Here is a 9,581-nt window from a genome sequence, read left to right as displayed (position 1 = left end):
GAGTGAATTAAACTAGAATTAGATCACAAATAACTATCTTGTACCTATCCTGTCATGACCCTTATTCCTCACATTGATAAGAAACCAACTCTGCTAATCTCTAGTTATTTGCAGTCAATTGTCAATTGCTTTACTTTAGTAGTTAATCGTAGTTTGTAATTAATCCAAACCAAGTTTTGATCATCCTGAATAGCAGTTAAACCAGAAATTACTAGAGCATTATTTAAATCAAATCCCTGTGGAGATGATAATTTAACTATACTATCTTTGACTAGCGAGTATCAATTTCGTGTTGTGTTTTGCGCTCGTCAGGGAATGAGTCTTTAGGGCATGCCTTATTTAAGTCCTTATAATTGACGCATATTCTAAACTTGTTATTCCTCTTTGGAACCACAACTACATTAGCTAATCATTCTGGATATTTTACCTCCCGGATTGAACTGACGTCGAGTTACCTCCTCTTTAACAAACCTGTTTCTGACCTCGACTATTCGGCATTTCTTTTGCCTTGCTGGAAAGAAGCTCAGATCCATGCTTAGCTTGTGCACGACCACCTCTAATGGGATACCTGTCATATCCGAGTGCGACCATGTAAAACAATCAACGTTAGCTTTAAGGAAATTAATAAATCCTTACCTGAGTTCGGGATTGAGTCATGTTCCCAAGTGAAACTTTCTTTCCAAGAATTCTTCGAACAAAGCCACTTGCTTGAGTTCTTCTGTAGTAGACTTGGTTGTATCATTCTCCTTTGGTACCTGAAAGTATCTTGGCACCTAGTAGGATTCCGACGACTCCTCACCTTTATCATCTTCATTGGTTAGGGGAGAAGGCGTCGATCCTAGTTTGATTCCATTAATTGAGATGAGATTAATTCCTTAATCTACCCAATTCTATGCTAATTGCTTTATACCTAAACTCGGTTCCACATTTCCAAGTTAGAACTAAGTGTGATAGGCGTTAATCTAGTGTTTGCAACAACCAAATTATACAAAAAAGTTTGGAGTCATTAGATAACACAATAATTAATCAAAGACGAATATGTATTAATAACCCATAGTCATAACACCACTCCAGATTCATAACCCTAGCTAATGAATTTAGCTAGACATGACAATATAAGAAACAATCAAATTATCCTTTAATTCTGTCATTGGTACTAATAGAGAAGAAGAAGAAGATTGAGAACCCGTGATGTCACTTGTTAACCCTTAGGAAAACTCACAGCCGCTCTACAATATTCCTTTTTGTCACCAGTTATAAAAAAACCTAAAAAGTACTCTTTATACTCTTCTAAAAACCTGACAAAATTATCCTCTTCGGGTCTTGCATGGCCAAGTTGTGTGGCCCACACAGGATGCGTGGCCCAATACTCTTTTTCTTCAGCTCTCAGGGCGTGGCCAAGATGTGTGGCCCACGCAGGATGTGTGGCCACTTACAGAACATAAACTTTCAGCCTCCTAGTTCTCCAAATGCGTGGGTGACTTGCGTGGCCCACGTTGGATGGACTTTTATTCCTTTAGCTTTCTTCTTCAGTTTTGGCCTGAATTTGATGGTTATCTTGCAAGTATTTGATGACTTTCAATATCTTAATTCTCACCCAACTCCATGGCCTGCAATTATATCATTCAAAACATAATTAGTCCATTAATCACATCAACTGGGGCATAACTCTATTAAAAGGCATAAGAGAAGTTGGAAAAAATACGAACTTATCAACTCCCCCAAACTTACTCTTTACTTGCCCTCAAGAAAATCAAAACACAAGCCAGACTTATAAGAACAACTAGACAATCAAGCTAGCAACAAAATTCAGCACTCAGCCACAACCCAATTCCAAGCACAAAACTCACAACTTCGGTTGGTACTAATAATTAATCCAAAGCATATGAATTATCACATCTTTCCAAATCAATTTTAATTCAAGTACTTAAATACTACTAATCAAAGCAACAATCAAAGTCATGACATCAAAGCCTCTAAATGTTCCTCTTTATCAAAAAATAACTTTCTTTTGCTCATTTATCCCAATTGGAAAAAGCAACAAATTCTCAACTCGAGTTTCCATGCGCCCGCACAATCAACAGAGAATCTCACACACATACTATGTCTTTCAAAACAAGAGTGGAATAACAAGTAGAAAGAATTAAGCACTCCCTCTCACAAAGATATTCAACTGCTCAAAAGTGGTACCATAGGCTTGCCCTTCGTATAAATCTCCACTAATATAAGTGCACCTAGTTCAAAATTATTTAGGATTTGTGGGAATATAATGTAGGCTTTTAGTTAGAGGTAGGATATCAATATAGATAAGAAGTGACTACGATCTTCCTAAGCACTACAATTTAATACTTCAAAATACTTTCAAATCAAAATTCCATCCTTTTGCTCCTTTATCAACTTTAACACCATGTCAACCTTTTTTATTTCACAAATACTTTTTTTATTTTCTTTTCTTCCTTTTTTTTGGAGAAATATATACACTTTTGTCAATATGGTAAAGTCATCGCCTTCAATCATTTAGCTTCCACAACAAACTTTTCTCATCAACTCCCCCAAACTTAGGGTAAAAGCCTAAATTGTAGCTTCAAGTGCTCAAGAAGGTCGGGGCATCAAAAGAGGTCAATACAAAAGGAAAAAGGTTTGTAATGTGGTTGCCGAATAAAAAGCTAAAGGCTCAAGGGGTTGACTAGGGTAAACCTGCAAAGGGTGGATAATTTAAGGTACAAGCGATCCAATGAAAGCCTGAAATCACTTTTCAAACTAAGTGCAACCTAAGATTTCGCCTTGATACACACTAAAGGCAAGTTCTAGACCACAAAAGGAGCAAGAGAACTCAACAAAAACCTTTCCACTCATGGCACATGCAACACTTAAGAAGTATGTATTCAAGGTCCAATTAAAGTAAATGAACTCAAGAAGTCATACATAGCCTAAAAGACTATTTAGTGAATTAAAGAGCCAAAGATCGAACCTAAAAGTTACAACAAAGACCATTACTTCAATCTCTCTCTTTTTTCTTTTTCTTAACTCCCAACAATACATATGCTAAGGTTTAAGTTGTATTGGTACCAAACAAGCCATAAGTTGGCTAGGGGACAAGAAGACTACCACCAACACTAATTTACTAACTACCAGCTACTACTAAAAAAATTAGAAAGATACCCGATTCAAAAGTAATAACTTTGGGAAAGAACCATGGCAAAGAAAACCCAAAGAGGTTATTGATAATTACTAGAAAGAAAAAAAATATGAACTAAAATCAACACCTGCAATCATGAATGCCCTCAGCCAAACACAAAATTTGCATTGCCCTCAATGCAATCAAAATAAGAGCAAGGGGAAAGGTAAAGAGAACTCCCCCGATCCAAGAGTGGTGGTGTCACCAACAATTCTGGTGGGTACTCATACTCCCCCCCCCTCCATTTATCACCAACAAATTCAACTCTCCTTTTCAAACACCTAACCTGCTCAAATTGTAACACTAAAATACACTAAAGTGACAGATAAAAGTAATGCTAATTTAATAAATTAAAAAATAAATAAGATAAACGAATTAATGCAAAGAACTTGGGTTACCTCCCAAGAAGCGCCTTATTTAATGTCGGGATACGACGCAACAACAACTAACTTCACAATTCCATTGGGGTTTCCCCCAACTCAGCTCTTGAGACCACCTTTTCTCTGTCAATTTCACCAAAATAGTGTCGAAGTCTTTGCCCATTCACCTTGAATATTCTCATACAATTTTCGGATTCCAAATCCACGATACCAAATGGGCATATATTAGCAACTCTGAATGGTCCGCACCATTTCGATTTAAGCTTTCCCCGCAACAATTTGAACCTTGAATTGTAAAGAACCATATCCCCCGGGTAAAACTCTTTCTTCTTGGTTTTCTTGTGGTAGAGGTATTTATTCATTCACTTGTACAATGATGCCTTCTCATAGGATTGGAACCACAGCTTGTCCATGGAGTAATTATTTGAATTTAGGAAAATCGTCCTCAAGGATTCATCATGACAAATTTCTTGCATATTCTCATCTACCATTTCATCTACTGTATCAATCACAGAAATCACTCCATACTCATGTGATTGCTTCATTGACTTCTGGATATGGAAGATTTCTTCTTCATCATTCAAGGGGAATTTCAATTCTCCTGCTTCAACATCACAAATACCCCCCCCCCCCATAGCCAAAAATGGTCTACCAAATATGATGGGTACCTCTCTATCCACTTCACAATCCAATATCACAAGTCGGTTGGAAAGTAGAAACGACCCACCTTGACATGAATGTAATCAATGACCCCCAACGGTTTTGTCAGAGTTAGATTCGCCATAAGAAGCTTCATAGAAGTAGGCCTTGGATCACCCAAACCTAATTTCTTGAACACATCATAAGGAATTAGATTAATACTTGCCCCCAAGTCACACAATACCTTAGCAAAACTTGTCATACCAATAGTACAAGGGATAGTGAATGCCCCTAGATCCTCAATCTTTTTCGCTTCGGCCTGTGAAATGATTGCACTGCATTGATGTGTCACTTTGACTATCTCAAAGTTGACATTTATCTTCTTGGTGACCAAGTTTTTTATGAATTTGGCATACGCTGGCATTTTCTCAAGTGCCTCCACAAAAGGCATAGTAATAGTGATCTGGTTCAGCATGTCATAGAATTTCTGCAACTGTCCCTCTTTCTGTTGTTTGAAAAACTTCTGCGGATAAGGAGGAGGTAGACTAGGTAGCTGATTGTAGGACTTAGGAGCCTCCTTAGTTGCTTCTTTGATAACTTCATTTCCTTTGGGAGGTATATCAATCACCTATTGAAGAGAACTTGGTGCTTGTTTCATCTCTTCATCCATATTCGGTTCTACTATCAGTACATCGACTTTAAGAGGGACAACAACTCAAGGAGGTGTAATCTCCTCTTCATCATCATTTTCAATCAAAATGGTTCTTCCTTTAAGGACTTTACCACTTCTCGTGGTAATTACAAAGATGTGGCATATACCCTCAATTCTCTTTGTATTTGCAACAATATCACTTGGTAATGCTCCACGTGGCCTCACATTTAGTTGAAATGAAATCTGTCCCAATTGAGTCTCAATCTGCTTGATTGACGTGGTATGAGAACTGACCACTTGATTCATTTTTCTCCTTTCTTTGTCGGACTACTCCTGATTTTTAATCATTCTCTCCATCATACATCTTAGCTTGGGATCACCAGATGATTGCCCTTGATTGTTGTAGGGCCTTTGTTGGTTGTGGATCTGAGTTGCGATTTCCTTGATTAACTTGATTGCCTTGGTTGGACCAATTTGAATGCCCCCTTGCCATTAGTTGCCATGTCTCCATTATCCTTGGTTGTTAGACCTTTGTTGACCTTCTTGATAGTTACCCACATATTGAGCTCCCTCATTTTGCATTTGGTAACACTGTTCGTGGAGGTCACCATCTTGATTTGATCCCTAGGCAAAATAAATGCCCTCTTGACCCTGAAATTTGTTACCCATTGCTGTTTGATTAAATCCCGAACCTTGAACATTGTCCATAGCATTAACTTGCCTTGGAAATTGGTTCTTGGCTAGCAACTTCAAGTTTGTTGTCAATTCTGCAATTTGTTCTCCTTGAGCTTCCATTTGCTTAGTCAAGTTTACTATAGAAGGATCCCCTTAGGGCACATTGGCTCTAGATTGCCAAGCGGCTGATGTGTCGGCCATTTCATCCAATATGTCTTTCAGCTTCTTGATCGTCTTGTTCATTATATTTCCCCCAGCCAATTGTTTTACATAGGTATGATTGGTGGTATTAAGACCTCGGTAGAATGATTACAAAAGCATGTTGTCAGTCATGTCGTTGTTTGGACATTCCTTAACTATTCCACGATATCTCTCCCGTATTTCATGTAATGCCTCTGCGGGATGTTGTCTAAACCCCAAAATTTCATCTCTCAATATGGCTATTCTCCCAGGTGGAAAATATTTGCCCAAGAACTTCTTCAGAAGTTTGTCTCATGAGTGAATTGAGTGATTTGGCAATTTCTCCAACCAATCTAAAGCTTTCTCTCTCAATGAGAATGGAAATAACCTCAATTGTACTGCTTCATCCGAGACATTTGGTTGCTTGTTCATTTGGCACACATCGATGAAGTGCTTGAGATGTTTGTTGGCATTTTGACTCGGGTCTCCTGTGAAATATCCTCTATCCTGAAGCATGTTAATCATCACACTAGTAATTGTGAAGGTACCCCCTTATCCTTGGTGGTACAATAGCACTAGCATATCCTCGATTTTGCACCGCTTCTGGTGGATCTTGTTGAGCTCTAGGTGCTTGTGGAACTTGTTGTTGAAGTGGTGGAACTTGTTCATTCTGTTGGTTTCGATTCGCTGCTCGGCGTGCACGGGTTGCTTCCCCGATAGTACCTAAAGGCATAGCACCAAGATCATCTTCCGTTATCACAGTCTACACCAAAAGCAAACGAAACAATGTAACAACGAAGAAAAGATAAGAACTCGAATAAATACACAATAACATGGTAATACAAGAATACCGTACTCCCTGGCAATGACGCCAAAAATTGGTCACGCTCAATCCTACTCCCAAATTGAAAGCAGTACGGTCGATTGCAATAATAAATCCAACAAGGTTGGGGTTGATCCCACGAGGAGTATGGTGTGTGCTAGAATGTCAAAAGGTGTGTGAATTTAATGGACTTAAAGTAATCTTCAAATAAAAGATTGATTTTCTGCAATTACTTTTAAAATTATAACTACGAAATTTAATCAAACACTTAGAATGCGAAAATAATTAGAGAGTAGTAATCAATGAGAGAAAGCACTAGGGTTGCTCATCCTTCGTGTATGCTATGCTATGAGTATAGATGTATTCGATTCTAGCCAATCAAACACGTGTTATGACAACAATATCAATAATACAAACTTAGTATTTTCCAACACTAAGGGGTTTTTACTCACAAATGCCTTTCCAAGCTATTTAGAGCTCTATGCAATACAATTGTTCATGACCAAGTAAGAATCTTCATATTCCTAGTTTGAATCCACTAATAGAGATGAGATTAATTCCTTAATCTACCCAATTCCTTGCTAATTGCTTTATACCTAAACTCGATTCTACTTTTCTAAGTTAGAACTAAGCGTGATAGGCATTAATCTAGTGATTGCAACCACCAAATTATACAAAAAAGTATGGAGCAATTAGATAACATAATATTTAAACAAATACGAATCTATATTAATAACCCATAGTCATAACACCACTCCAGGATTCACAATCCTAGCTAATGAGTTTAGCTAGACATGACAATAGAAGAAACAATCAAATTATCCTTTAATCCTGTCATTGATACTAATAGAGAAGAAGAAGATTGAGAAACCGTGATATCACTTATTAACCCTTAGGAAAACTCACAGTCTCTCTACAATATTCCTCTCTGTCACCAATTATAAAAAAAAGACCTAAAAAGTACTCTTTATACTCTTCTAAAAGGCTGACAAAATTATCCTCTTTGGGTCTTGCGTGGCCAAGTTCCGTGACCCACGCAGGATGCGTGGCCCTATATTCTATTTCTTCAGCTCTCACAGTGTGGCCAAGATGCGTGGCCCACGCAGGATGCGTGGCCACTTCCAGAACATAAAATTTCAGCCTCCTAGTTCTCCAAATGCATGGGTGACTTGCGTGGCCCATGTAGGATGGACTTTTGTTTCTTTAGCTTTCTTCTTCAGTTATGGCCTGAATTTGATGGTTTTCTTGTAGGTATTGATGATTTTCAATCTTTTTATTCTCACCTAACTCCATGACCTGCAATTATATCATTCAAATATAATTAGTCCATTAATCACATCAACTGGGGCATAACTCTATTAAAATGCATAAGAGAAGTTGGAAAAAATACCAACGTATCACTGGTAATTGCTATTTACTGGGATCCTTCCCTTTGCTACTGGAAACTAACATTGCGTTCATCTATTTTGCTGCCGGTTGATCTCTTCTTATTTGTTTGATTCCTTCCGGGGTCGGGAATTTCAACAACACAACCTTCATCTCATGTATCCATGGCCTTCCGAGGATTATGTTGTAACCCATGTCGCCCTCTACCACTTCAAATAAGGTGGTCTTGGTTACCACTTCGGCATTCGTGGGTAGCAGGATCTCTCATCGGGTTGTCACACTTGCCAAGTTGAACCCGACGACGAGCTTGGTTGCCAGAATGATGCTTTCGATTAACTTTGCTTGCTCCAGAACTCTCCATTGAATGATGTTGGTTGAGCTTCCCAGGTCAACCAAAACACGCCTAATCTTAAAATTGAGAGAAATTACTAGAGCATCATTATGTGGCAGAAGAAGTACGTCGACGTCTTCCTCCGTGAAGGTGATATCATCTTCTGTGACTTCCCGGAGTCTCTTGTTTTGGGTCACTGATATCTTTGTTTTCTTGGCCGTTGAGAATGTTACACCATTGATTTTGTTCCCTCTGAAAATCATGTTGATAGTCAACCGATGAGGGTCTTTTGTTATCTTCGAAGGCTCCGTATTGTCCCAGCTACGCCCGTAATTGTTCTTGGCTCAGTCGCTCAGGAACTCCCTCAGATGGCCATTTTTCAACAACGTCGCCATCTTCTGGTGCAAATGCCGGCATTCCCCAGTTCTGCTGCCGGGAGTCCCATGATACTCACACCATAAATTAGGATCCTTCTGGCTAGGATCAGATCTGATTGGCTTCGGGAATCGCGCACCTTTGATATTCCTCATTGATGATACCAATTCCACTATGCTGATATTGAAATTGTAATCCGGCAACCTGGGATATGTGGAATCCCGGGCCCCCGATACTTTTTTTTCTTGTAATGATCTATTGCTTCAACCGCAATCGGTCCTTCTATCGAGAGAGACCCTATCCAAGGACCAGAACCCTTTGCTACCGCGTCCCTCAGCTCTCTCGTAGGGCAAGAAACGACTATTAAAATATCGTCGATCAGCATCGTAATCGCTTTTGAACTTATCCTGGTTCTTGTCTCGGTCCCATCCTTTAGTTGATGCCAGGAACCTGAGGTGATCACCTTCTATCCTTATTTTTGACTCATAATGGTTATGAACATCCGCCCGTGTAGTCGCTTGGAATTCGAGCAGGCTTTCCTTCATTTTTCGGAAGGCGTCGGAGCTCCCCAGATTCAAACCCTTTGTGAATGCCACCGTTGCACACTCATCTGGTATGGCTAGTAGCAACATCCTTTCTTTCTGGAACCTGATCATGAACCCCCACAAATAATTACGACTCACTTTGTGTGATCCTTAATATGTCCGCCTTCCTAGCCTAGACCTTTCTGGCCCTGGCATGGGCCTTTTTGAAGGAATCTGCAAGCATCTCAAGAGAGTCAATTGAATGTTCGGGTAAGATTGAATACCATGTTAGGGCCCCCTTTGTGCGGGTTTCTCCGAACTTCTTCATTAGAACTAATTCAATCTCATGTTGAGCCAAATCGTTTCCTTTCACATCTGTGGTATAAGTTATGATGTGCTCCTGCGGGTTCGAAATCCCATCGTATTTCGGTATATTCG

Source organism: Nicotiana tabacum, chromosome 13, assembly GCF_000715075.1.
Source record: "Nicotiana tabacum cultivar K326 chromosome 13, ASM71507v2, whole genome shotgun sequence".
NCBI classification, from domain to species: Eukaryota; Viridiplantae; Streptophyta; class Magnoliopsida; order Solanales; family Solanaceae; genus Nicotiana; species Nicotiana tabacum.
The sequence above is the reverse complement of the archived record's forward strand: the minus strand, read 5'-3'. Positions refer to the sequence as shown.